This window comes from Lygodium microphyllum, chromosome 5, assembly GCF_053477565.2.
Source record: "Lygodium microphyllum isolate KBCC chromosome 5, Lygodium_microphyllum_v1.1.10, whole genome shotgun sequence".
Taxonomy (NCBI): Eukaryota; Viridiplantae; Streptophyta; class Polypodiopsida; order Schizaeales; family Lygodiaceae; genus Lygodium; species Lygodium microphyllum.
The window spans coordinates 19,049,150-19,071,328 of NC_141139.1; the positions used below are offsets into that span (position 1 = coordinate 19,049,150).

At 41.3% G+C, this 22,179-nt stretch overlaps 1 protein-coding gene and 1 pseudogene across 2 annotated transcripts in view; one reads left to right on the forward strand and one right to left on the reverse strand.

The window, feature by feature from the left end:
• Positions 1 to 341: 341 nt before the first annotated feature.
• Positions 342 to 852, reverse strand: LOC148035566 (acyl carrier protein 4, chloroplastic pseudogene; annotated as a pseudogene).
• Positions 853 to 3,652: 2,800 nt separating this feature from the next.
• The window catches only part of LOC148035567 (GDP-mannose transporter GONST3-like), a 41,633-nt gene continuing 23,106 nt past the window's right edge, over positions 3,653 to 22,179 (forward strand). For both annotated transcript variants that reach the window (XR_015690842.1, XM_087677526.1), the window contains exon 1: positions 3,653 to 4,000. The gene's annotated coding sequence lies outside the window, so the exon portion shown is untranslated. The remainder of the gene's footprint in view (positions 4,001 to 22,179) is intronic.

Sequence of the window (22,179 nt, forward strand, 5' to 3'; positions counted from 1 at the left end):
GCCATGCTCAAACAAAGCTTCAAGCTCAAAGGTCCTTCAATGTCGGTCATAGGGTATAAGTAGAGACCTCAAGGAGTGGAATAGATGAAAAACCCCATGATTTTGAAGAAGAAATCTGAGATTTACTTGCTATTGTAATAAACTGTCAAGAAATAGGGCTTTCATGAAGAAGAGAAGAGCTCAAGATGATGAAATATTTGCCATAGATGGTATATTGGCTAAAAAAAAATGGAACCCCCTTCCAAGGCCTCCTTACAATCTCAGCAACAATTAAAGGCAAACAAAGATGGTGCCCTCACCCTACTGTTAATAGAAGAAAACTTGTAATGAGGAAAGGTCTAGAAAAGTGGACTTTAGCCTAATCAGCTCTAATTGCTATACTACTTCAATTTTCCTTCCAATAGGCTGTATTTAGTCTTTCTTTGAAACTTTCTCAATCAAATCTGTAGCATCTTGCACTGTCAATATGGCCTCTGCACCATCCTCATCCACAGTGATATTGAAGGCCTCTTCAAGAGCCACAACAATCTCCACCTGATCAAGAGAATCAACACCTAGCTCTTGAAATTTAGAGTGAGACTGAACTGTGCCAGGAGTGACTACCAATTTTTTGGTCACAATTTCGATAACTTTCTGCATAGTCTCAGGTTTGGTGGGTGGAGCACCAGCCTCACAAGAGATCTGCAACCTCCTTGAATACAAAGGGCTGATTGAGATAGCCAGTCTCACAAAAGAAGCACGCTTGGAGCCGCTGATTCGCAGAGAAGCCCGTGGAGTGAACAAAGGAGCTCCATGACGAGCCACAACAGTAGAGAGAGAAGCCATGATAGAAATTAGCACCCTTGGAGCCATTGATTCACAGAGAAGCCCGTGGAGTGAACGAAGGAGCTCCGTGACGAGCCACAACAGTCGAGAGGGAAGCCATGACAGAAATACTTCTTCTTCTTCCTCCTTCCTTCTCCGTCTGCATCTGCTTCTGCTTCTGGAGCAGAGAAGAGGGTTGATAGAGGCCGATCCTCTTATAACAAGAATGCCTCATAAATCAGCTCAAAAGGTATGACTGGATGCGCCTTGTCTTGCCAAGATGGTATATAGCTTGATAATAAGCTTGTAGCCTCCATATCCAAGCTCTACATAGCTTGTGACCACGAATTTGATGAGCTAATAGGCGAGTGTGTTCAGCAGGCGCAGTCTGCGCAAATCCAGCCTCATGTATTGCGTGAGATCACAAGATTGAAGCAAGGTATGGCTATACTCTATGGATAGCTTAAGAGCTCAAGAGTCAAGGAGATGATGCTTTTGAAGCCATTGAGGCCATTGGAGTGGGATAGAAGATGATTTCTTGGGCCATAGCTTCAATGAGAGCTTGAAAGGAACTTGAAACAGGAGAGAGAAAGACTCTTTCAAAAAAGAAACCCTTCCCTCTCAAAAGTAACCACAACCAAACTTACCTCCAACCCTGGTTATCCTCATTTTGTCCTTCCATCATTTTTGAGCCAGGAATGAGCCACGACTTGCTAAATGTAGCTGGAAACCGCCATTATCCACTGGATATTGCCAAGATCCTCCATCTTGCATGCCAAGAACCATCTTCTTGACCACAGTTTGTGACAATTACTTCAGATCTAACCATGGTTCTATGTAAGTCACCCCCAGATAACTAGACACATACTTCCATAGTGACAGATCAACCAAGTCTTGATGTAACCAGTTCCTCCATGATTAAGACCTCCCCAGCAAGATCATAACCATGAAAATTGATGTAACCAAGGATCAAAGACATAAAACTCTGATACCAATGTAATAAAGGATTCTTAACCTAAACCGATTTAGCCTAATTCTAGCCTATGAACATGAAATTGACAAGAAATGGACAAGAAATTGGCAAGAAACCATAGCTAGAACTGTCATTAACTATGAAATGAAATGGTTACAAGGGAAGAAACAAACCAAACTTCTTGTTCCAAAATAGCATGATCCCAAATTTAATGGCTGCTCCCCTATTTATAGGTAAACCTAATCTAATCCCTAGCAAGCCTTAAATTCCTACATTACATGATGACAATCATACATGTAATAAAAACCGAAATTAACCAACTTGCAATACATAGAGACTACCTTTTTGGCCCTAGGTAGTGAAGACAAAACAAAAGAGTTTAAGATTCTCAAATTCTAGATCATCCAGGAAATGTAACTTCATGGGAGGCACAATCCACCATTAGGCACAATTGAAGTAAATTGTATCAAAGATCTCAATATACGATGGCATTGTCCCTTTCATCTTTTAATCTTTTAATTGCCTTGATGGACATCAAAATCACTTTTCTAAATTATTTCATTTTTTCGTAGTTCTCACTCAACTTCCATTGCCTGATAAAGTTTAATTAGTTGGAAATAGAAAATACACCACTTAGTATTACCACCACAATCATTCTATACTGAACACCTGACTTGGGCGAGTTGATAGAGTGCTCAATAAACTTGTGCAAGTGAAGTTGATGTGGAGCTTGTCTTTTTACTCCTTTATTTGGTTGTCACTTCTCTTGGTGCTTGCATGTGGGTAGGTTCTACCACATCTTTTGCTTGTAGGTGGACTAGCCTTGCTAAGTTTGCTCCTTCCAATATGTAGGTTGATTTACTTGTGCACGAAGGATCTCTAACATTACTAGATAGATTTCAAGAAAGTTTAGCAAGAGCTATTCCACACAAATATAATTTTTACATGCATAGGTAATGGTGGCAATCAAGTTCTACAGTGCATGTACAACCCAATTGACATAGACTTTGTCTCATCATGGTCAAACACTAATCAATAGAGTACGGGGTACTCCAATTTTGATGACCAACTGAAGTTGACGATAGGTGGCAAAACGAGGTCCACATAGGTATACCTACTTGAGATTGAGAAATTAGAATAATGATAGTCCTTTGTGCACGTTGATTGACCTATGCACTCCAAGTGCATGTGGCAGTATTCTGCATCTTGAGACTTGAGGTAACCACTGCTTGAGAATGTGTTTCGATTTTGGTGTGCTTGGAGGGAGGGCTTGAATTTGAAGGTTGCATTATCCTTCAAGTTCAGAGCGGGGGGGGGGGGGGGGTTACAAAGAATAGTGGATTGAGGCATTAGGCTTCCATGCAAGGGCGAAGAGGACATCCTCTTCAGTGTCGATCGTCTTCTTAACAAAGCTTCTTTGAAAATATTGAAAGGGCCTTGGTAATCACAAACTTATGGAAACACAGGAATGCTATTGTTTTTGGTAGGTGGTCTAGGTTCCACTCCTCTCAATCTTGAAGCCAATAAAGAGGAGGTTTTGATAGTTTTTAAGGGTATAGGAAAGAAAGGCTCCATGTATAGGGTGTTTTCCAAAGCATTAAAGAAAATTAGTTGAAATGCTAAGTTGAGTGACGCTGATGTATGTACTCCCTATTTCAATACAATCACATTATAGGATTTAAAAGTTGGAGTACCTTTCAAAAGGGGGTTTATCCTTCACAAGAAGGGTAGTTATGAAATTGCCCTTCAACATAACCATACACATCCGATTTCTTCACAGGGAAATCGAGCTTTTACTGGAGCGCTTCGGGTGGTTGAAGCTGCAGGCTTTGCTACCATACAAGTTACGTTAGAACCATGGCGGGCCCCACGTTCGAAATCTTTGGACGAGCGGTGGGACCCGCGCGGGTGGTTGACTGACCCACAAGTCAACATCTGGGCTTGCTGCTGCACGTCCTGCGCTCGTGAATCATTTTCAATCTTCATCTTCATTTCCGCCACGCGCGTACAAGCGTTTTCAAGCTCATTATTGCAAAGACCCGACACAAGAAGAAGTCTTTCCTACAAGATCGTAGGCATCTCTCTCTCTCTCTCTCTCTCTCTCTCGCATTCGATACGGTCCATCTCTTGCTTCCTCACCGCATCGCATACAATCAGATCCTGCTCTTTGATACCAAGGTCACCCTGCCGGCCACCGCCCCGTCTCTTCCTGCTTCTTTTGAGGTAGTGTATGGATGTATGGATCAGGTTTTGATTTCTCAGAAGCTCACTAAAACATCGTTTATTTCACTCGCTGACATACGTTCATTTCCATCTCTGAAATTCGAACTCTGTTTCAATCAGCCTCTGTGCATGGATTTGACAATTAGGTCGGGTTCTTTAGCCAAATTTGTAACATAAATGATGGCTGCTCAGTTAAATGAAATTAAGTAATCCCCAGCTGCGTTGAGGTGAAAGGTAATGTTTTAGGGTGGAAAATCAAGCCAGCTAGTGCAGCAGTACAACTAACAGCCACCTGAACTTTTGCTGACTGTAGGTCATAACCAATGCCAAGTTAAAGATTCGAAGAGTGCTTTCGTGGGTTCCTGTCTTAATATTTGTTTACAGCTTTGCTTTGAGTTTTCAGCTTTGATTAATTTAATTGTGGTTTTGTCCTTGGACAGGACAGCAAAGTGTCCTGATCTTCATGCAGTTAATTTCCCATTTACCAAGATTTATATTGAAAAAAAATCAATGTGTAGTTTTTCAGTTTATCTTGATAGGATCTACAGAACTTTGAGTTTCTGTCACTTATGGATATGCCCAAGCCACAGTTACCCTCATGAAGAGAGCATCATATTATCTTTTTCCTTTATTTCCCCATAACCTTCTTGAGGCACATCTGCACTCTCCCAGAATGGTCCTTTGAGCTGTGGATTTGGATCTTTAGGGCCCTAGCCTGGAGACTGTGAAGGACTCCCTGCACATGGTATCCCTTTTGGAGCTAGAAAGCTGGATAGGCCTAGGAGGAGAATCCCATCCTCGTGTCTCCTATGTTGGTGAGGCCTGATCTCACTTTAAGCTCCCGTGTTTGGAAGCTTTGGTCTTTGGGAACTACAGCCTTCGTTGGATGGAGGCCCAATCACTCCCTCCTCCTCCCAACACTACTGTGTTTCTCTTAGGGCTTCATCGTGATAGACCTTGATGGACTCCTCAATGGTTCATGTCTTGCGACCTGGGCCCAATCTCGTGCCCACAACTCACACACCGTATGCACTTGGACATCAAGAGCAAGAGAAATGAGAGCATGGCATGAAAGGGTGGCACACAGCCACTATGCTTCCCATCCTGAGAACAGCCACATCCCTGGCATAGAACCAGTCAAGGCACTCTGACAGGCTGCTTGCTGCCCATCAAGCTATAGCCCCACAATAGCTCGAGGGAACCCTCCCCCTTGTGTCAGGTCAAGTCTCTCCATAGGTCTCCACTGCCCGTTGTGAAGAGGAAGGCTTCCCAAGCTCTTGCTTCCGCTCTACAGTCCCTAAAACTTTGTATCTTTTCCTTGCTAGTCATCTAGAGTCTCTAGTTGGCCCCTTATCTAGTTTAACCTGAAGAGCTCGTGATGCTGCAATGGTGTGTCATGATCCCTAACACAAGCAAGAAGACTCCATCCAATTGCAGTGCACACCCTCCATTGTGGCCACGGGCATAGATGAGTCCCACTAGGTGAATGAACCTCTTGTGAAGACCTTTTCAACATGCTTGTCCTACAAGGGAGAAAGCTTGTGCTTTAGTGTTAGAAGAACATCAACCCGCTCAGCCAGAGATGGCTGTAGCTTTTGCCAAACAATCAATGTGTTGGGGCCATCCACTCCACTATAATGGATGCTATGTCATTTCGGGATGCCAAGTGCAGATTATGATGATAATGTGGGGTGATTGAACAAGTTCCTATTCATTGTTGTTGATGATTGAAGGAGATGGTGGTTGGCTGCTGGTTTACCCATTCATGGAAGTCATGATTGTGTGGGTAATGCTGATGATGAAGGAAGCTGTTGGAAGGCTCTGGGAAGCAGAGTGTAGGTGCAGAAGGCTGTTGACTCTAGATGCTGGCTATGAAGATATGCTAGGGTTTGCGTTGAGAAAGCACATACCACAATGAAAACATAGTAACGCAAACAAAAACACAAAAATGCAAAATAGAGCAGAAGAGAACCCAATGAAATTGAATGAATGTTGAATGCATATAGATGTATGTACCCAATGCTTAAAGGCAGCTCAGTCCAACAACTGATAATTCTCATGGGATTGTGCTAAGGGAGGTGTCAGTGTATGGTATCCTCTGGAGACGGATCTTGTGTAGTAACCACCAGCTAGATCAGAGACAGATGAAGAAAAGTGCTGAAAATGCAAAAGCGACCTCCTATAGATGAAAAGCTGCAGATCAGGTTGATGCTGAAAAGTGCTGGTATACTGAAAACGCAGCAATTGGCAGCTGGACTGATGATGTGGAAGCCAGGGCAGCCCGATTAGAGTCATTAAAAGTAGGCAATAGCTGGGTGAAGCTGATAAGTGGCCAGAAACTGTGAACGCAGCCTGGTTCGATGATGATGACAGGCTGCTCAGGTGACCAGCAGGCTGGGTGGCAGTAGAAGAAGCCGAATGTAGAAGTAGAAGACCTCCAAGGGCTGGTGCGACAACAGGTTGGCCTGCTCCGGACAGCAAACATAGTAGTCTGAAGAATAGCAACAACAATTGGAGTGGGAACCAACCGAAAGTATGTAGGTTTGCTTATGGAACATTGAAGTATTCATTTAAGTTTTGGGGCTGTTTAATGAGCTAAGGAAAGTTTAATATGTAATGCACTTTTTCAACTCAACACCCCCTCTTAGGCCCAAAATGGGAACCAAGAGGGACTGCCAAGCAAAGCTCGCCCCTATTTGCTTCAAGAGGTCCCACCCCAAAGCAGCTAGGGCATCAGTTGATGGGTGTATCTGAGACTATAGAGACGATGGTCATCTTCCCTCAGGAGCCCAAAAGGCCACCCCAAAGAGGCCAAGGCATTGGACAAAGGTTGCATATAGGTTTCCCAATGGTATATTAGCAAGGTAATCAGCTCATGAGTGAGTCTATGGATGTTTATTTGTGGGCTAGGCACAAGAGATTATTTTAAGGCATTTCTTTGGTGCCTATTTTTGTGGGTTTTAGCATTTTTTGGCTACTGATATTACTTTTAGGCCATCATGATGTTGGTCAACTTGATGCATTTTCGGCATTATTTTTTGTCTATTTATTGTGGGCTTCCTCCTCCACATTCATTCATTCATTCACTTGCAGCCTTCCACAGTAGGCCTTGGTGGAGAGAGGTTTCCAATGCTAGTGTCACATAGCTAGTGACTCACTGTTGTAGGCGACCGGCTCATGTTTGATATATGGATTCCACTTCCTGAGCATATCTTTGAGTTCTCTCTTTGCAATGTCCCTATGTTCTTGTGCTTTCTCCTCTCTCTCTCTCTCTCTCTCTCTCTCTCGTGTTGTGTAGTTTATGACAATAGTCTTCTATGCATGACCTTGACTACGAACATAGAAATTTTTACTGTAAATTAGGGTTTACAACAGAGAAATTTGTAATTTCTTAGCCTCTAAGGATCCAAATGCTGAGACCTTCAGAGCAAGGTTGTGAAATGGTTGGGAGATGAGAGAGAAAACTGTAGAGAGAGAAAATTCAGACTTTGTCGCTAAGAATGATTGAAAATCAGTCAAATGCAGCTGTTGCCTTGCCACAAAAGCTTGTAGATGCAAAGAACTGAAGAAAATCAGTCATTTACTGTTGCTAACCCATCTCAATAGCTTGTAGATGCTGTCATTTGCTGTTGATTGGTCTTCTCTTGCCCTTGGCTGCCTCAGAAGTTCCTTCAATGGCTGCAAATCAGACCAATAACCTCTCCTCCCTCTCTCTTGCAGGCTAAATCCACTAAAAATGCATCTCTCTAGCCTCTAAAGACGTTTTTCAGTCTTGCATGGGCATTTTTGACAAGTGGCAGCTTTCCCAAATGGTTTTTTTAGTCTTATCCATAATTAAATATTAATTTTCAGTCTTTAAATACTGAAAATTAATCTAATAATTATTTCGGTGCCCTGGAAATTAATCCGATTGGCCAATAATTAAATTGACTAGGCATCTTCCACTCCTGAGTGTCTTTGTGCCATCTTTGACCATTAGATTGGCGTTAGATACCATTAAACGCCACTTCTCTAGTGTCACCAAACTAACACTTATAGCCAAATAAATAACCTAGGCTAACAATTGGCACCAGATACCACCAAGTACCTGTGCGGCATAACTTATAATAACCTTTGCCTTTGACATCCCGTGATTTTCTCGGGCCCCGGGCTCGTAAATTTACTCTAACCCCAATTACACCTCACATGTGCAACATTTACTTAACCATATGATTAAAAATTAATCCACATGTTAAGTGAGGTTTCAAAAATACATGTCCTCATGACAAGCCCCATCCCTAATGAAGGTCTCGATGGCCTTGCAACATCATCAAATTTATGTGCAACATCTGACAAGAAAGAATTTCAAACACAAATGGTCATGCATTAAGGCCTACTTAAAACATCCCTTAAAAGAATTATTCATGAAAGGGCATTCATTTTATTTAATAGGACCACTGCTCTAAAATCACCTATAAAAGGACATGTTGTGTGCATCCATCCTCATCCCTAATCATTATCATCGCTATGTCTCCAGCCATCAGCCATCACTCACTCTCCAGCCACCCATACCCCTTGGAGGAGGTGGCACCCAGCCTAAGGGGGCACCACCTTGTTGCCTGGTGGTTCCACTGTGCTGTCCAGCCTTCCGCCTAGCTGCTGGTTGCTGCTGCCCTACCCCTAGAGGTCATCGCCAGCCCTGGAAGATCATCACCCAGCCTGAGGACATCATTGCCTAGTTGTCACCATTATTTGCAGCTTGCATTCCACCTATTGCAGCCTAAGTTTTCTGCTCTTGGTGGACAGCCAGTTGATGTCACCATCACTCTTACCTCGGTTGTTCATGGAGTTGCCAGGATACTTGTGTTTTTGCTGCTTGGAAGTTTGTGTTTTGCTCCCTTTACTACTGCCCCCCTTGTCATCATTCTTGATGGGCTGCTCCTACTGCTTTTAGGAATCTGTCTTGAGTATGACACTCTCTCAAAACCGTTTTTGACATATTTGACACCACTATCAGCTTATCTTTGCCTTGGTCCCTTGTTTATTTGTGTTTGCCCTAGCATTCTGGTAAATCAGAGATTGGTGCTCTTGGATGACATCTAATCCTTGATCAAGAAAACTTGCTATTCAAAAGCATGTGAGAACCTTTTGAGGGATCTCTCAATCTACATCACTAAAGCAATCTCGCTTGGAGCCCATTCCGTTGGTGCTGATTTCCCTCTAATTGCAGTAAATACCATGAAATCTTGAGATGGAGAGAATAGAGACAAATAGAAAAAGCAAGTCAAAGCTATTCGTTTGCTTGTGATCCATCTCATATTACTCCTTCAAAATCTTTGGCATGTGATCCCAACGATCCAATCTATAGGTTGGAGGTAGGTACACAATAGTCTAGGAAAGTGGCCTTCGGACACCCGAAGGGTAGTAAACCACATTCAAGCAAACACTCAATCTAGCATAATTGTAAATTAAGCAATTAATATCCACACATGCTTGGAGCTAGAGTGCTCTTGCATCATATGTTATAGTTACTAGCCCCAAAGCATGGCGCCCTATTTGACATCCCTTTGGATTATTGAGAATGCTTTGAAGAATTAGAACAAATGGCTAGATTTCTAGTTGTTTATTACGGCATATTTAGTCCATAGGTTCTTAGTGACTTTGTTGCCTTCATAAGCAAACATTCAGTTTAGCATAATAGTAAACTCAACAATTAATATCCACACATGACTAGAGCTAGAGTGCTCTTGCGCCGCATGTAATGTTGAGCTAAAATAAGCAGCTCTCTCTCTCTCTCCCCCCCCAAGCTATAAACTAATTGAATGGCTGAGATCCAAACCCTAAAACCATTTTCTCAGTTTGCATGGGCATTTTTGCCAAGTGGCAGGCTTTTAAATTCATTTTTCAGCATTATCTAGCCATTTAATTAATTTTCAGAATTAAATAATCCTAATAATTAATTCCATCCCTTTTGACCCTACCCAAAATGAAATGTGCCCATCCATAATTAATTTGGCTAGGCCATTTGCAACGTGGAGTGATCCCCAACCTTTGCTGACCAAATAACTATCCTAGTGTCACTATAGACACTTACTTGGCCAAATAACTATTCTAGGGTCAAAACTAACACTGACAACTGACCCCCGAAGCCCAGCTGGCATAACTTATCATAATGTTTGCCTTTGATACCCACTGTATCTTCAGAGTCCTTGGCCTGTTACCATGAAATAACTGCCATGTGCATCACATGTGCTAAACAACCTTGCACGTTTGATTAACAACTTAATTAAATGTTATCAACAAGATTAAATCATCTCAAAATTTCACGTCCTTGTGACAAACCTCTCCCTTAAAATCCATGCTATTGTCCTCAATTGCTCTGCATTGTACCTAAGGAAAAGCATACTGCACTGGAATTTCCATAAGGCATTACAGTCACAACATTGCGCACTGATGTCCAACCATTCTACATACCCCAAATCTGTAGAAAATTTCTAGCTAGCATATGCATAAAATAAAACTAAAAATCATCCTAAAATTGTTGCTAGAAACTCATTGGATATATCCATAACTCATGTTTCTCAATTGTTTTGACTATCAACCATAGAAAAGTATCAATTCAACATAAATCATGGCTGAAACTATCAATGGCATTTACTAACATGCTGTTGTCTATAGAACTAGCTGTAAACCATTGAAAATTGAGTATAGTTTGATCATAAACTAATCACTTGTTGCTGATTTGAGAACTGATCATATAATGTTGCAAATGTGACCCCAAACTGATCACAAACTCATTGCAAAAACTAACCAGTAATCAATGCAAAAACTGATTTCAAAACTAACTATAAACGGCTCTCAAATTGATCGTAATTCATCTCAAAATTTAGGCAAAATTCATGCCAAACTGATCATAAGTTGATGCAAAAGTACAGTTTCAATGCCCAAGTGAAACTCATATTGATCTATATATATCTCATAGTGACTAGTACACTAAGTACCTCATGGCAAACATATTGTCAGCACAGTACCTTGGATGGATGCTACATATATCCGAGATTTTCTACATATAGGAGCTATCCTTAACTGGAGGAGTGGAAGTGCTACCTTCCTCTTGAGCATCAGGCAATACTCTGAACCCTTGCTCTGTTGAACCTGACGGAGCCCAAACTAAAGTCGGCTCTAACTGAAAGGTATTTAGTTATAGTTGCAACAATTGAGGATGGTTTGCCAAGTCATCCTCTTTCATCCATTTTGCATCCATTGGTAAATAATTTTGAAATTTCACCAAGTATCTCCTGGAAACATTACCTTTCACATTCTTTTCATTATGTGCCAAAATTTGCTTGAGTACCAAAATCTCATCCAACTCCTCAACCTTAGGCTGAATTTCAGCAAACATATCCTCTGATACATCACCATGAAAAGGCCTCAATAAGCTGACATAAAATGCATTGTATGTTTGCCAATGTGGAGGTAATTTCGACTGATATGCCACATCACTAATCTTCTTCAACACTTGGAGGGCCCCATAGTATCTCATTCTCAATTTCAAATACAATCTTTCTCTTCCTTTCATCTTTTTTAGCCTTGCCTTTTCAAAATACCTAAATACGTAATTGCCCTTTGCACAGTGCAAAGCACGTTTGTGGCAATCAGTTGCCCTCTTTTGCTTTTCTTGCGATCTTTGAAGTGCATCTTTTATCTTTGCATAGGTTGCATCCAAGTTTTTCACATAATGATCAGTCTCAAAGATCTTATCTTTAGTTTGCAAAATAGGTGGTATCTTCATGCCACCCTCAACCACCTCAAATGGAGCTATGCACTATGGAACTATGCACTGTGTTGTTGTAAGCAAACTCAACCAAGGGCAAATAGTACTTCCACTATGTCTTGTGGTGTGAAACATAGCACCTCAAAAGATCTAACATTGTGGAATTTGCTTCCTCAAACTGACCATCTGTATGCGGATGGAAGAATAATGAGAATTTTAGTGTGGTATCCATATTCTCAAACAACCCGTTCCAAAATAAATTGGTCATTTGAGACCATTTGTATACGGATGGAAGAATGATGAGAATTTAAGCGTGGTATCCATATTCTCAAACAATTCCTTCCAAGATAAATTAGTCATCGGAGGGTCTCGATCACTAGCGATCGACTCTAGCATAGCATGATACTTAAAGATGTGTCACAAAAACAATTGTGCCATATGATCAGTCTTTATTTTCTCCTATAGTTGAATGAAATGGTTTTGTTTCCTGAACTTGCAAATGATAGTCCATATCCAATCATTCCCTGTAGGTGTCCTAGGAAGCTAAAAAATAAAGTCCATTGCAATGCTCTGCCAAGACCTATTTGGAATAGGCAAGGGTTGCAACAAACCTAGCGTTTGTTGCCTATCATGCTTTACCTTCTGACATATGATACATGTCGTAACAAACTGTTCTATATCATGCCTCAAAGCTGGCCAATAAAAGAAATACTCCACTACCTTGATCGTGGTATCAATACCTCTATGTCTTGCATATGGAGGAGCATGACTTTTAGTAATAACTCTGGGCCTTGACTGCTTTGTAGCACATAGTTGTCCATGCATCATAAGAAATCCATCTCTTAGTACAAAGTGTTTATGCCTCTGGCCATTGCAAAGCTGATCATAAACATTAGCAAAGTTTGAATCAGTAATATGTTGCTCTTTCATGGCATCCAACTTAGTATGATAGACCATGTTGACAGTTGAAGTTTGTGGTTTATGCGATAGTGCATCAGCCATAACATTCTTTTTACCATCAATATGTACAATTTGAAAATGAGACATAGAGAGAGAATTTTGCCATCTCATATGCTTCTCTAACAACTTTGTCTACATCAGAAAGTACCTCAAAGTCTGATGGTCTGTTTGCACTGTAAAATCAGCCCCGAAGTAACAATGTTTTCATATAGAGAGCGGATGAATTACAGCTAAGAGCTCTTTCTCATAGTTCTACAAATTCTTTTTTACATTGTGGAGAATTTAGCTCTCATAAGCCACAACTCCGACCGTCTTGCATAAGAATAGCCCCAATGTTGTTACCATATGTATCACATTGAACTACGAATGACTTCCTTAGATCGAGCAACACAAGCACAAGATCTGAAGTCATATTTTCCTTTAACTTTTCAAATGTTGAAATTTTCACTACTGTCCATCTAAGTGGCATATCCTTCTCCTGCAAAGCATACGATGGAGATGCAATTTCAGCAAACCTATGTACATCCTATGTACATACTTTCTGTAGTAAGAACATAAACCCAAGAACTTGTGGATCTCATGCACATTTCTCAAAGGTGGCCATGATCGTATTGCCTCAATCTTTGCAGGGCCCATACAAATACCATCAGCCGATACAATATGCCGCAAAAAGTGGATTTTATGCAAGAAGAATTCACTTTTCTTGTCATTGATAACCAACCTATGCTCACACAGTTCATTAAACACAATATCCAAGTGTCTTCTATGCTATGTCTCATTCTTTGAATAGACAATCATGTTATCAAAGAAAGTCCCCACAAATCCTCTATGTGGCCTAAAGATGCGATTCATCATCCAATTAAAAGTGGCAAGAGTATTTGTAAGTTCAAAAGGCATAAGAAGAAACTCATATAATCCAAAAGATATTCTAAAAGTTATCTTAGGCATATCTTCTTGACTAATGCGTATTTGATGATGCCTACTTTTTCAAATCTATATGGTTGAATATGGCTGCCCCTTGCAATCTATCCATAACATCATTGATCTGGGGAATTGGAAAGCGATTCTTTATTGTGATTGTGTTCAGAGCATGATAATCAATGCATATACTCCATGAACCATCCTTTTTCTACACCAAAAGCACTGGAGAACAAAAAGGAGATGAGTTGGGCTGAATCAATCCTTTTTCCAATAGCTCATTCAATTGACTCAATCTCCTCATGTTGGGCTGCATTGACTCTATAGGGTGGCTTATTAGGTGGGCTATTTCTAGGGATAAGATCTATGCCATGATCTTTTGGTCTTTTAAGCGGTAGCTACCCTGGAAGTGACTAAGAGAAGCAATCAGTATATATTTTCGGAAATGACATGCGATTCTTCTCTAACCTATATATGTTCCCACATATGTTCCCAACATTCTCACTATCATCTTTATATATAGTAAAAACCAAGTATGTTGAAAGATGATTTTTCATTACTTTAGAAATGGTAGCTACAGATACAACAGGGATAGATTTATCTTTCAACTTTACATTAAGTGTGAGTGCTTTTCCCTTATGTTGAATAGTGATCTTTTTTGCACAAGAATCAATTATTGCATGCATACGGTGATACCACAGCGTACCAAGCAATACATCACAACCCTCAAGTGGAGCAATAAAGAATGCTTTGCTGTCCACATATCCCTATATATGCAACCGAAGCTTTCCAATGAGTGATGTGACGGGCTTTGCATGGCCTTTACATGTCATTCCAACTTTCCCTATGGGTCCCATCTTATCCTCTTTGATGCCTAGACGGGCTGCCATGTCTATAGAGATGAAGTTGACTCATGCGTCATTATCAAAGAAAATCAATGCATGCTAGTCTCTAACTTTTCCCATGCTCTGTATAACTCAGTAACATCATCATTGGGCTGATCACTAACAACATCGGGCATCAATCCCACTGATGTTTTGGGCTTCTTTCCTTTAGAATCTCCTTGATATTTTGATTTTTCAGCTTGCTGCCTATTGGGAGAGTCCCTTGCAATGTGACCCTCTTGTTCATAAATAAAACATTTGTTTGTAGCTATCAATTCCCTATGTTGTACCAATGTTGTCGAGCTCTTTCTTTGCTGTTTCGACCTCTTTATAGGCTGATTTTCAGATCTACCCCTTTTCTCAGCCTTAAATGACTTTTTATTCGACTTCGCCCCACTCTCTAGGAAGCCCAATTCTTTCCCACACAGCAAAGCATTGGTTGTAGCAATAGTCTCTATGAGTTGAGACATGCTAGACACAATGGATTTAATGCAAAAATTCCTAATTCCTTTGGGCAGCCCTCAAACATATTTTTCCACTTGTTCATGAAGGGGTACGGGGTGATAAGAAGTAATAGGTAGCAATGCATCCAATTACTTTTTATTATGTTACTCCAAATTCTTACATTCCTTAGCATCCAACTTATTCCAAGCTGTCATGATGTCCACCTCAAAGGTACTTGTCAACCAATTCAATGCAAACATTTGCTTGAATTGCACCCATGTTGACGGTGCTCTACCTTGCATCAAAAGAGTGGACCACCAAATGCAATGCATTCCCTTTCAAGAAAGTGGTCGCCTTTTAAATCTTTGAGGACTCGATGAAGTTTCCCCCCTGAATAGGCTGCATCAAATTGTTGAATGAAAGTCAAAGCTTTCAGCCTATCTTGTGCACCATTGAAGGACTCATTGATCACGACATTTTGGGTCATACCGGACAATGCAGCCAGTGTGCCACATGACATGCAATATTTTTGCTACAACATTTTATTATTTTATTGTTTTTGCTGCAGTTAGTAGTCAGCTAGCATTTTATTGGCTGACCTACATTATCATTTTCTTTAGCCTATTTATTGGTTGGCTTGCCTAGGGTGACACATCATTTGATTTTGGTGTGTGTAAGTGAGAGAGCTCCGATAGATACATTAGATAGCATGTTATATAGATCTGCTCCCTTTAGTTAGTATTCATTCATTGCAGATTTTTGTGCTCTACTCTCTCTCCCCTCTTCAGGTTCATTTTCTTTTAGTCCAATCATATGCTTTCACATTTGCTGCACTTTGACATGGTATCAGAGCAATGCTGAAGGGTTGACCAGACTTGAAGAGGAGATTTTAGTTTGTTAAAAGACTACATTTTCAACGCTCAAGGGTGAGTGGAAGGGCTGCACATCAACACAAGACTGAGATGAGGAAAAAAGCACATGAATGGAGTAAAGTTACCGATTTTTTGCAGGTTTTTGGTGTCTATGAAGGAGAAAATATTGTGTTTTCAGCTTGTTGCTGCAAATTTTGAATTTTCATTGCCTTTGGCGGTTGAAATAGGTTCGGGACAAGCGGAAAAAGTCCTAGCAAGCTGCATTTTTGGAGTCATAGGGGGCTGCCTTTGTTTTTGTGTAGGTTATTCAAGTGTAATGTCCTCCAAGCTCAACGTGGTGGAGTTTTAGCCTATTATGGACAATAACGTTCTAGTGTTACCAGCTCTTTCTCAAGATCAAAAATTCGATGGGGAGAATTAATGCATTTGGCAGGTAATGATGCTTGCCATCTTGGAATCCTATGATTTGGCAGAGCTCGTGACCGAGGCCATAGACCGTTCTACATACGTGATTTATCCAAGCTTTCTTGTGATGAGAAAGTTGAGTTGGAGAAGGTGCATGCATATTGGGAAAAGCTGAATGCCCGTATCTAATTGGTCCTATTTCTCCCATGCACCCTAGCCATGATAGCCCACATACAGCATATGACCATTGCTCAAGAGATATGTTGGAATTAGATCAATTGTACAATCGGATGAGGTTGATGATTTTAGTAGGGTGACATGGGCGTATTTCTTGGAGTTGAAGTCTGAAGCATTCTCACACTTTAAGGATTGGTTGATCTTCAAGAAGAACATGTTTGGTAGGAAACTCCAGACCTTGTGATCCGATAAAGGATGGGAGTTTGTCTCCAATAAGCTAGCCAAGTTTTATGCAGATCGTGGTATTCACGAGGAGTTTACCAACATGAACACACCTCAAGAGAATGACATATTGGAGTGGAAGAATCGGAGCGTGATCGAGATGGTACAGACTATGGTGGAGCATTGATAGACATCACAACGTCTATGGGCTGAGGCAATGGCCACTACTAGCCACATTCTTAATTTGTCATCTACATTGGCCATGGTTGACACATTTTAAGACTTACTTTGGTGTAAAGCCGAATGTGTCTTATTTTAGGGTGTTTGGGTGTGATATTTATAAACACATATCGAAGAAGCTAGCTTCCTAAAGACGTGTTCATGGGATATAGCTCGTAGTTGTATGGATATATGCTTTATGATTCCGTTTCAAGGGAGGTCTATATGAGTTGAGATGTTCAGTTCATGGAATTTCCAATTGTAGAGAGGGGTGTTAAGCATCCCATACTTGGAGATCCGGGTGATGGTTGAGTACTTGAGCTAGTGTCTTTGGAGCCAATTCCTTGTGAGGCTTCACCATTAGTGAAATAGGAGATTGCTTCACCACTACCGGGTTCACATATTGAGTTAGCATCAACGGATGTTTCAAAGACTTCATTAGAGATAGAGCGATGTGGGGAGTATTAGTCTCCTCCTCGTTGGGCATGTGATATACTTTGGATGCAAGAATTGAGGAAGTTCTTGAGGAGTGGTAGTTGTAGGATGGCTCGCCCTGATCTCAAAGGAACTAGATATATTCTAGTGAGGTGTTTCATACTAAAAACTATTGTTTGATGACTCGTATAATAGAGGATAGGGAGCCCACCTTTGTGAAGGAGGCCTTGTAGTTAGAGCATTGGTGGAAGGCTATGGAGTAGGAGTTGGAGGTGATTGAGTAGAATGGCACTTTGGGATCTTGTGCCGTGGCATTACCAAATACCACAGTGATGGCACTTTGGATAAGCACAAGGCACGATTGGTTGCTATAGGGTTTGTGCAGTGGCTAAGAGAGGTTTTCCATGATTACTTTGTATCCCCAACTTAGATAGCTACCATTAGTGCCATTCTTGCCTTAGCCAGCTATAGGAGATAGTCAGTTTATCAACTAGATGTGAAGTATCCCTTGCTTAATGGTGATTTGAAAGAGGAGATCCATGTTGAGAAGCCTCTTGATTTTTCCTTATTAAATGGCAAAGTTTACAGGTTGAAGAAGGCCCTTTATGGCCTCAAACATGCTTTGCATGCTTAGAATGAGAGATAGACTTGTTTCTCTAAGGGAAGTTAGGGTATAAACGTTTTGCTTATTGATTCCTAGTTGTGTGTCTACATGTCAGTTGGAGGGTACACTTTTTTTGTGCTTTACATGGATGATCTCATCCTAGTAGGTGACCATGCTTGGAAGGTACAATTGAAAAAGGAGACACAATATGAGATGTTTAAGATGATGGATATAGGACGTCTCCACTTCTTTCTAGGTCATGAGATTTGATAGACTTCGAGGGGGATTTTCATCTCTCAGCAATGGTATGTGTACGAGCTTTTGACCACCTTTGAGATGGAGGGTATTGGTCTATTTCTACTCCACCCCCAATCTAGGTATTTATTATCTAGTGGGTATAGAAGATTCAGCCTTTGTTCTACAGGGTTGGATGTATTCAGACTGGGTTGGAGATGTTGACCATAGGAGGTCAATGACCGGTTATTGCTTTACTTTGGGTGCATATGCTATCTCTTGGACTAGTAAGAAGTGGCCCATAGTTTCCCTATCATCTATACATGCACAGTATAGAGCAGCATCTTCTACCACTTGTGAGACAATGTGGCTTTGGAAGTTGTTAGGAGAGCTTAGCTTTCCTCAAACAAGTCCTACTACATTTCATTGTGACAATGAGAGTTGCATTGCTTTGGCACGAAATCCCATATTCCATGCTAGGTTGAAGCACATTGAGCTATAGTACCATTTCATTCGGGAGAAGATCTTGGATGAGACTATTGATGTGGTGTATTGGAAGATGGAGGTTAACTTGGTAGACTTGCTTACAGAGGCTCTTCCTCAAGCCGTTCTTCCATCCTTGAGCCTTGGGCCGCTTCCGAGATTTGAGAGGGAGTGTTAGAGATTTGGTTATCCCTTTGATTGGCATAGATAGTAGTTAGTTTAGGGAAAAATTATGCATTTCTGGATCAGGTTAGACAGATTTATGCAGTCGTAAACTGATTGCAACATTTCTGGCATGCTGGGCAGTGCAGGCAGCATGCCATGTGGCAGGCAGCATTTTCACTGCAGCATTTTATTATTTTATTGTTTTTGTTGCAGGTGAACCGTTTTCTGTAGTTGGCCAGCATTTTATTGGCTGAATATTTTATCATTTTCTTCAGCCTAATTATTGGCTGGCCTGCCCAGGGTCACACATCATTCGATTTTAGTGTGTGTAGGTGAGAGAGCTCTGGCAGATGCACTCAATTGCCTGTTGTGTAGATTTGCTCCTTTTATTTAGTGTTCATTCACTGCAGATTTCTGCATTCTACTATCTCTTTCCCTCTCTCTCTTCTATGTGTGTTCATTTTCTTTCAGTCCGGTCATATGTGTTGGGGGTAAAGGCACCTCCACCTAGCCACCCATGTATTACTACACTGACGGTACCCGCCACTGCACACTGCAAGTGGTTGGCGCCCGTCACGGTCACTTTATTCTTTATTCTTTTAGTGACAGTTTGAATAAAGGAAGGCCCGATCACACATTGTGACTGTTGGAGTTCCCATTTTGTGTCTCTGTCTTTCTTGCTATTGCTCTCCTGCCATAGCTCTTCCAAGCAAGCTTCGATCTTTCTCACCTTTCAACCGGTATCAAAACGTGGTTGCTTGAGCATTTTGACTTGGTTCATGACATCTTCAGCTTCCTATTGATTATCTACACTCATTGGGTCTCCTTCCTGGCAGCCATAGCTGATTCTCTCGAGCTCCCATCACTCCACGGCTTCCTGAACACCTTCCTGGCCCCCTTGGGCATCCTCAGGGCATTACAACAAAGGTATTCATTCACTTGCTTCAGGGTTTTATTGTTGTTCACAGGTACAGCAAGGTTTGCAAGATTAGGGGCAGCCATAGCTTCCACCATTGGAGCTTGTTCCCACCATATCCTACGTGAAGCCTTTGTAGGCTATCTTGGGCTTGCACTAGGCCTTCATTGGCTCAAGGTTGAGCCCTCTTCCACCTTGTATACCCTCAGCAGGAGCAACAGAAGCCATCAGCAAATCAGCGTTAATTTGTGCCTATTCCTACAGCCCCTGGACAGCTCCTCTTCAACTTGTTGATGACCATGGCATACCTCTCATCAGTGTGGCATCCTTTGGCAATGATGCTTGACATGTTTTTGTTAGAAGTCAAGCTCTCCCCTCTGTCCGTCTTTATGTATGACCGACATCTGTGACAGCTAGTGTGCAGCTGTCTGCATGTGACTACATTGAATAAGTCGGTTTAGCTAGTCGGTGACCTGACTAGAGTTAGTCAGTGAGTTAGTCAGTCTAGTTACACTTACACTAGGTTACTCTTTATAGTGTGGGTATTACTCTAGTGTTGAATAATGAAAGAGAAGAAGAAGAACCTGATGGTTCTCTGTTAGCTCCATCCCTGTCTCTCTCTCCCCTCTTTCAACATGGTATCAGAGCGGGACTTGGTGGACTCTGTGAAGCTGGAGGAAGTGAAGAGGACCTGACTTAGGTTTTTCCCTGCATTAAACAAGCTGCCATTGTGGGTTGCAGGTGAGCATTTGTTCATTGCATACTCCAGGGTGAAGATCAGTGCTTGTACCATCATCATCATCTTCAGAAGCGTGCTGATATCCAGGTTTGCAGGCAGCGTGAACTGCGCCTGTTTGCTGTCATCATTTGTTGGGCTGCACTTCATCAAATGCTAGTGTCTTTGGTCATCAAATGCTTGGTTATGTTATGTATGAAGTGCTTTGAGATTGCAAGAAGCAAATGCTTGACTTTGAGCTCTGACATGAGCTGAGATCAGAGTGGGCAGATCTGAAAAAAAAAGGCCTGCACTGCTGTATACATAGCATACATGGTATATGCAACACATTGAAGAGCTTTGGAAGCTCTCTGACAAGCCCAGAAGCACTCTTGGAGCATAGGTATATGTTGGAGGTTATATGTACCTGTTGTGATCCACTGCAAGCTGATTTTGGTAACTGAAATACTCAGATGTGGAGCATTTCAGACAGGCTGAAAACTGTCATTTAACATGGACAGCAAGCATTTGTTCTTTACTGAAGCATAGTGTGACATTTGGTGACATCTATGAGATGTATGTACTGACATATGTATGTCAGAATGTTCATGGGTTGAGAAAAGCATTAAGTGCTACTGAATGCTGAAATTTTTGGAGCTGAAGCAAATGCAATCTTGTTTTTTTGGCTGAATACAAATTGTAGAAGTAATGTATGACTTTGCTCATTAGAGACAGACAGTCTATGGTCACTACATAGTCATGCATTGACCTTGTCATACTGGAGCAAATGTATGGTTTGGTTGAAGACACTTTGAAGCGGTTTGAAGCTGGTTATGCTGTTTTTTTGGTTGACTGCAACCTGCAAACAAAACTGTTGACACTTGTACTTGCTGATTATGCACTGGTTCGTGCTTCTATGCTCATGTCTGGAGTGACATATATACTTGCAGTCATCTGAGAAGACTTGGGACATATATGACATGTGTGCATGTTGTTTTTGGCATTGAAAGTGCTGTTGTTAGTCACAGTTTACAGGTTTAGACTGCATATTTTTGGACCCTGACAGTGGATTTGCAGGAGTTCAATCTGATGCAAGTACATGGCATATGTATTGACAGTTATTTCTACGAGCTGGACCACTTGATTGTGGACTATTTTGGGCTGATACTGGGCTGAAATTTACTGGTTTTTTACTGCAATTAATTGCAGAAAATTGTCATCAACTGTAGTGGACTGAACTTAGTCAGTCGGACTTATTGACTTGCAGGGAGTCAGGCATTTGACATACAGTCTGTTGCATCATGGCTAATGCACATGGGACTGATAATATCATGCAAATAGTTGGAGAAAAGCTAGACAACAAAAACTTTGCATTATGAAAATTCAGAATGAAAAATTTTCTGGTTGGCAGAGGATATTGGGACTTATGCACAGGAGATGAAGCAGCTCCTGAATTTCCTGAAGCAAATGCAACAAATGAATAGAAGAGAGCTCACAGGTTATGGACTGAAAGAGCATGTAAGGTACTGCATTGGTTTTCACTATGTATATCCGATGCTATGGCTATTCAAATCACTGGCTGTGAGTCTCCGAAGGATGCTTGGGATATACTGATGAGAAATTATGGAACCATGACACATGCACGGAAGATCCAGTTGAAACAGTAGTTCATAATATGTCTAGAAATGGCAGGAGCATCAAGGTGTATACCACGGAGATCAAGACCATAGCTGATCAGTTAGCTACCATTGGTTCAAGGGTATCAGAAGATGA